Source organism: Montipora foliosa, chromosome 6 (assembly GCF_036669935.1).
Source record: "Montipora foliosa isolate CH-2021 chromosome 6, ASM3666993v2, whole genome shotgun sequence".
NCBI lineage: Eukaryota > Metazoa > Cnidaria > Anthozoa > Scleractinia > Acroporidae > Montipora > Montipora foliosa.
The window spans coordinates 71,982,652-71,988,651 of record NC_090874.1 but is presented as its reverse complement, the minus strand read 5'-3'; the positions used below and the strand labels follow the sequence as shown (position 1 = coordinate 71,988,651).

At 39.1% G+C, this 6,000-nt stretch overlaps 2 long non-coding RNA genes across 2 annotated transcripts in view; one reads left to right on the top strand and one right to left on the bottom strand.

Annotated features, from left to right (window-relative positions):
- LOC138008349 (uncharacterized) overlaps positions 1–1,754 on the bottom strand; it is a 1,820-nt gene extending 66 nt beyond the window's left edge. Inside the window, exons 1-2 of the long non-coding RNA XR_011124238.1 lie at positions 1,202–1,754; positions 1–858 (exon numbers count right to left, since the gene is read on the bottom strand). The exon at positions 1–858 is cut by the window's left edge and continues 66 nt beyond it. This is a non-coding gene — a long non-coding RNA (uncharacterized lncRNA). The remainder of the gene's footprint in view (positions 859–1,201) is intronic.
- Positions 1–6,000, top strand: part of LOC138008350 (uncharacterized) — a 32,010-nt gene that overhangs the window by 9,532 nt on the left and 16,478 nt on the right. The window lies entirely within an intron of this gene.

Genomic DNA, 6,000 nt, shown 5'->3' with positions numbered 1-6,000 from the left:
GGTCTAGTAAGACGTATCAGCAACTTCAAGTCAAAGTTTTACGATATGACTATGATACATGCTTGACTGCAGAAACCGCTTTCCGCAAGCGACACTGAAGCCAGGCAAGAAGAAAATTCCTTACGGTTTCAAGTGACGAACATATTTTTAATAGAGCTTTAGGGCTTAGCCTTTTATTCTTTCCTTGGATTGTCCTATTCACTGAACTGAACGGCTTTCGTCTAATCCATTTAGTTTAATTAATCCACACGTGGTCCCTGAAGACAGAAATTAAGCCTTCATGGTCGGGGCTTAGGTTAGTCGGTATTTTCCCTTAATTGATGCTGCTTATTGCACTCTACAAGGAAGCTCCTCAGGTGAAAATATCAAGTTTCGACTGGGATAAATTCGATTGCCCCAAGTGGACATCCATTTGATAGCTGTTGCCTGTTGCCTGCTATTTTTCTTATTTCCTCTCATTTAATATATTACAAAAAAATAAGCGTCTTCTGGACAGAGTGTTAAATTCATAATCTTCGTAAACTCCTTCAATAAATTCGACAAATCAAAAAAACGGCAATCTTTTTCAAGGAATCATTGCCTCCTAAAATTCGGAGTTGGAAGTGTGACCACTCAAGTATCGCCGGGATAAAGTGGCTTTTCAAATTACGGCTTCTTTGCTATTATTTGCATCTAACTTGTACTCAATCAGATCCTCGGCAGGAGCAGTCGAATACATTGATCGTCAAACTTGAATCAGTGCAAGAATCAATTCCTCTTTTCTACTAAAAAGGCCATCGCGTTTCCTCAAAATCGTCCATCAAGGCGACAAAGTCACTCTCACATCCATCGTGGTGCCTCGTGCAATCTGTCATATTTCTACAAACAAACAAGCATTTTTAAGTTAGTGGCAAGAAGCAGCAAATAGCTTTCATTTGATTGCTGAGTATTTTTTTTTTTTAATTATTTTGAAAATCACAAGAAACCCAGATTTAACTTGCGGAAAAACCCGAGGGAATGTAGTCAGTAACTGACTTCAATTATCCGAGCGCAAGGATTAACCAAAGAAACTGAAGAGAAACAAATGTAGCATGCTTAAGGTCCCAACTGTTCAGGTTTTCCCCACCATGCAGGGGAATTTTGAAACCTGTTCAACCCTGCCGCGTACGGAAATGAAAAGACTTATTAAATGCACAATTAGACTATAAAAAGCCGGACTTACTTTGCCTTTGCTCTCATATCTGCGACGTCTATTAGTTCGCCTTGTTGTAGTCTTTCGTATTGAAGTCTTAGCGACACCCTTCTTTCGTGTCCGCCTTTTGCTTGGCTTTTCTGTGGGAATGGCTCGAATCCTCGTCCCATGCATACTTGTAGTTATCCCAGCACTTTCTTCAACAATTAAGGACGTTAAGGCGACTGCTATAATGATGAGAGTTATTTTCTCCATTCTAGATTATTTGTTCTCCTTATCTGATGAATACTCAGAATGGAACTGACCTTTTCAGTCAGTGAAAGTCAATGAAAAGTTATCCGAAGTTTAGGAGCTTTTAACCGCAGTGTTGCTCCCTCAGAGAAAGTGTATCAATTACCTCACCTAGTATCAGGCATTGACTGATTTCAATGAGACGTAAACTTAGTTTTTTCCTTCTTGATCTCTCAATTAAAAAAAAAAAAAAACTGCATGGCCTTATATAGGCAGAGGAAGGCGTTGATTTCAACACCATCGATGTTTTTTACTTTGTAGTGCCGGCGGCAACAATCCTCTAAAAAAAGAAAATTTCAGTTACGAGCGAAATGTTCAACATTATGTTAATTCCACTTCATCCGATAGCAATTTCGTCTGGCAAGCGGAAACAATTCTTACCCGGGATTTGATTAATAGGTTTAAGACGGATAAAGTTCAAAATCCTTGTAAGCTTATAAAATGTTTCACATATATCGTATCTCTCAGAAAAAAAAAACCCAAACAGTGAAACTTTCATCTCATAATTGATGAATAAGGAAACGAGAGTATGAGGAAAATCCAAAGAGACACCATTTCTGCTTGCTAAAAGCCAAAGCAGTTAGTTTCCTAAGTGTTTACAGAGCGTCTTGTAATTCTTCTTCATGAAATCGTTTGCGTTGAAAATTCATCCAATTAGCGTCTGCCTTAATTTGAAAAGTAAATTCCCAGCCTACGCTACGAAGTGTCAACACTCGAAATTCCCCTTTCAAATGTTGATATTCGGTTATAGTGCTAAAAAAGCCAAGGTAAATGTTAACCTCGTTGCCTGTGTAAAACTGTTACATTCTACTGGGTGCGGTGCGTTCGTTGATACGGCCACAAAAATACCCATGTCGTTTCTAGATTATTCAAACAAATTTGAAACATTTACGTAAAAGCAAGCGTCAACAACTTGAATTGTCTTTTGATCACAAAAACAGGCATTATTAATAGTGACACAAGTGAGATATTAACACGAACATATTTATAATTATGCCTAAATCTTCACGCCTTTTATACGACCTCTCCATAAATTGTCACATCGATCAGGAAGAATATCAAAAAAGGTAAATACGCCTCCACATAACGATTCTCTGTGAAGAGCAACAATGTCAAATTAAGAACAAATCAAATTAAGTCAATATGCCACAAAGGAGGCATAGCAGAGGGGAATTCAAGTAATCTTACAAATATGCGCAGAAAGGTCGTCCAACGCGAAACTTGAAAACTAAGTATTTCCGAGATACGTGAGCCTTCGGCACTCATGGTCATATGTTATGTCGTTCGCAATGCAATGCCATTTCATGGAGAAAAATCGAACGAAATGGGAAAAATTGTTGCAGGTAGCGAACGTCAGCTGTTTTTACCATTGATTTTGAGTTTTGTTTGTTATCAATCCGCTGAAATAATTCAAAGTAACACAAGGGAGAATGCTCCCCGAACTTCGGGCCTCTTTCGTAAATCATGTCCTTTATTAACAAAAAGTTGCAAAGAAACTTCAAAAAGAAACTTTATGCTTGACTGATTACTCGGACGTTCGTTCTCAAAGGGGGCAGTTTCACGGGGTATATCACTGTTAATAGAAATTTCGCTCAATGTTCATTATCAATTTGTTTTATTGGAATGAAGCGAATTTACAACCAAAGAAACAATGTATTATTTCGGATACTCAGTGGTATGAAACTCACAAAAGTGGAGGGGAGAAACATCCATTTGTCCCAGGCTCGATTTTCAGACGCAGCGTCATGTGTGGGTTTGTGGGTTCTCTTCTCCGAGTTTTCTCAGAGAGGTTTTTCTTCAGTTATTCCGCTTTTCCCCGCTTACCAAAAACCCGACATTTTAGTGGTTTCAGCTAGTTTGCCGTATCCAACGTGATCTATAGTTTCCCAAAACGGTTGAGCCGTTTGTGCTTGTTAAAGAATCTGAGACTTGAATATGGCATTATTGTTATGACAAATAGGACCGTCCTCTTTTCCAAAACATTGGCAAAAAAGAATACCTCTGGGCTATCGCGCGCAAAACGCATTGAAAAAAAAAAGGTTTCCGTCGTGCATTATAGATCATTTTCACTGTCACGTAACAAAATAATAAAATCGAAACCGTCAATGAAATAAGCCATGAACTTGGAATGTTGTAGGAGACACATTTATGAATCACCTCACCAATTCTCAGGTCTGTGCGGTACCGTGACATCGATCGCTTCTAAGTTATTTGTCGAAGCATTTCACGCAGACTTATAGAGTTTTGTATGGAGCCGCCATGTTGGTGATCCACCGTTGTGCACCAATATGGCGGCCAGAAATCCACACGAACATCTGGAATTCATTTAGCGATGAGAGCCCTTACTTTTCGCTCATGAGATAAAACACATTTGTATGAGCACATCTCCTAATGTACTTGAAACGTTCAGACTGCTGAGATTCATAGGCATAGACATTTTTTTCAAGCAATGGAAGGTGACAATTCGGAAATTCAAAATGCTGTATTTTCGAAACGAAAGACGTCATGGAACTCGTATCGAAACTTGAAAAATGATTTATTTCTTGGTCATCCTCAACCTCTGAAAGATAAAAATTCAAAACACCTCGCGGTTTTGATTTTAGAATTTGATGACGTCACTGTGAAAACCATCTATAAGTGCAATTTCTATCATTCTTTTTCGGCTACCATTGACAAAAAAGCGTCCTTCGGATTCTCGGTGATACAAAAATTGCTAGGTAATGACCTTTTAATTAGTCAATAGAAGTAGGTGTCGGCAATGTGACCTAAAGACCGAAGCCACTGAGGAGTTCGGGTGCATCTCACTCCAAATGACTGGCTCTGTGTCAAGTTAATCTTCATTACTTCAAATTGACTATCAGTTGAAGAACATGCTGTGTATATCTAGAGCTTGAAGTATTGCTTGTAAACGCAGGGGCTGATAGCAACCAACACGATGAAATTGTGACTGAATGAATCTGAGCGTAGTGGAAAAACTGTTTAATTTACAAGTAATTGTTAAGCCTGTTTTTCATTGTGGAACGTATTGTTGAAAAATAGCAAGAAACGCTTTCATGTATACTCGTTTTATGCATTTGGAGGGAGCAGGGTGTGGCCCGGGTTCGATTCAATTCGCAGACTTGTCCCCGTCATATGTGGGTTGGGCAAGTTGCTGGTCCCCTTCTCTGCTCCGACTGGTCCTTCCCCGAATACTCTGGTTTTTCCCTCTCCTCAGAAACCAACCTATGATTTGAAATGAGTTGATTAGACTTGAGTTGGCTTTCACATAGTTGTGCCCAGCGCTAAATACATGTGACACTTAAAGTTCATTAAGAAATTAACGTAACAGGATTCTTTTGTTATGCTAAGCTTGTGTCAGTACATGCTACTGTAATCTACTTATTTGCAAAAGTGAATTGGTTCAAATATGTGAGGGTAATTATCTTCTAAAAAAAAAAACCCTGTCTTTCTGTTCTGTTCGTTCTCCATCCATACTACTTTGAATAGAATCGGATCGTTTACTCGTGCAAGCATCTTTCTTGACCAGTGATGCGATCAGATTCGTATCAGACGAAGAGTTTTAAGCTTTGCGTTCACCGTCCACTGAGGGCAAACTGGAAACAGTAGCATGTCTTAAATAAGAACGGGAAAATCATTTTTCTAGCTTATATCTCAGTTCTGATAGAACCTTTCATTCTCAACATGCAGAAAATGAACTGAAATCAAATATTTCAACGAGTTAAGTTCGGCAAACGAACACCGATCATCTTCTGTCAACACGGACGTTCAACCCGTCTCGTAATGAAGTCAACACACATTAAACTGACAGCGAGAAATACAGGCAACGTGATTTCGGTTGTCCTGTCCCTGCCGCAAAATCACGCCTTTCTCAAACGATGTTCCTGAACTTTACATTTTGTGCAGCATCCGTGAACTGAACTGCAACAAATTTACAATATATAAAACATTTTCTTTCACTTCATTCTTGTAAATAAATTGCACTGATATATTTAGCTGAAAGTTTACACGTGTTCAATCCTGGGCAAAACGAAAGCAAAGTATGGTAATTTCATTGGTCATAACGTAGACACAAAGCTTTATGCAACCGGCGTTAAGGGCGGGAAAATGTGGCGCGAGAATTGTCAGCCACTACAATACTGAAACTATCGACTTCTTAGGGAACTGGTCAAAACTGCTATACTCAAACAGGACCCACCTTTGGGGTAGGGGGGTTCTCAAAGACACCACCTATCTTCGAACTTATCACATGAACATTACCGACAACATCTTATTGGCTTTTTAATTTGAGTTGACACAGGAATATTCAGCTAGCCTAGCAAGAGTCGGCATTACTAGACAAACAAGAAAAGTGAGGTTTGAATCTCACTGTAATTTTTTACTGCTGGATAGAGGGGTGGCTATGCAATATAGACACCATCTTTTGACGTTAAGCAATGGGGGTGATGGCAGACACTACAATCTAAATGATTTTGTGGTGAGTGGGTCCTGTTCGAGTGTAGTAGTTTTGACCACTTCCCTTTTATATAGTTTCGACAGGA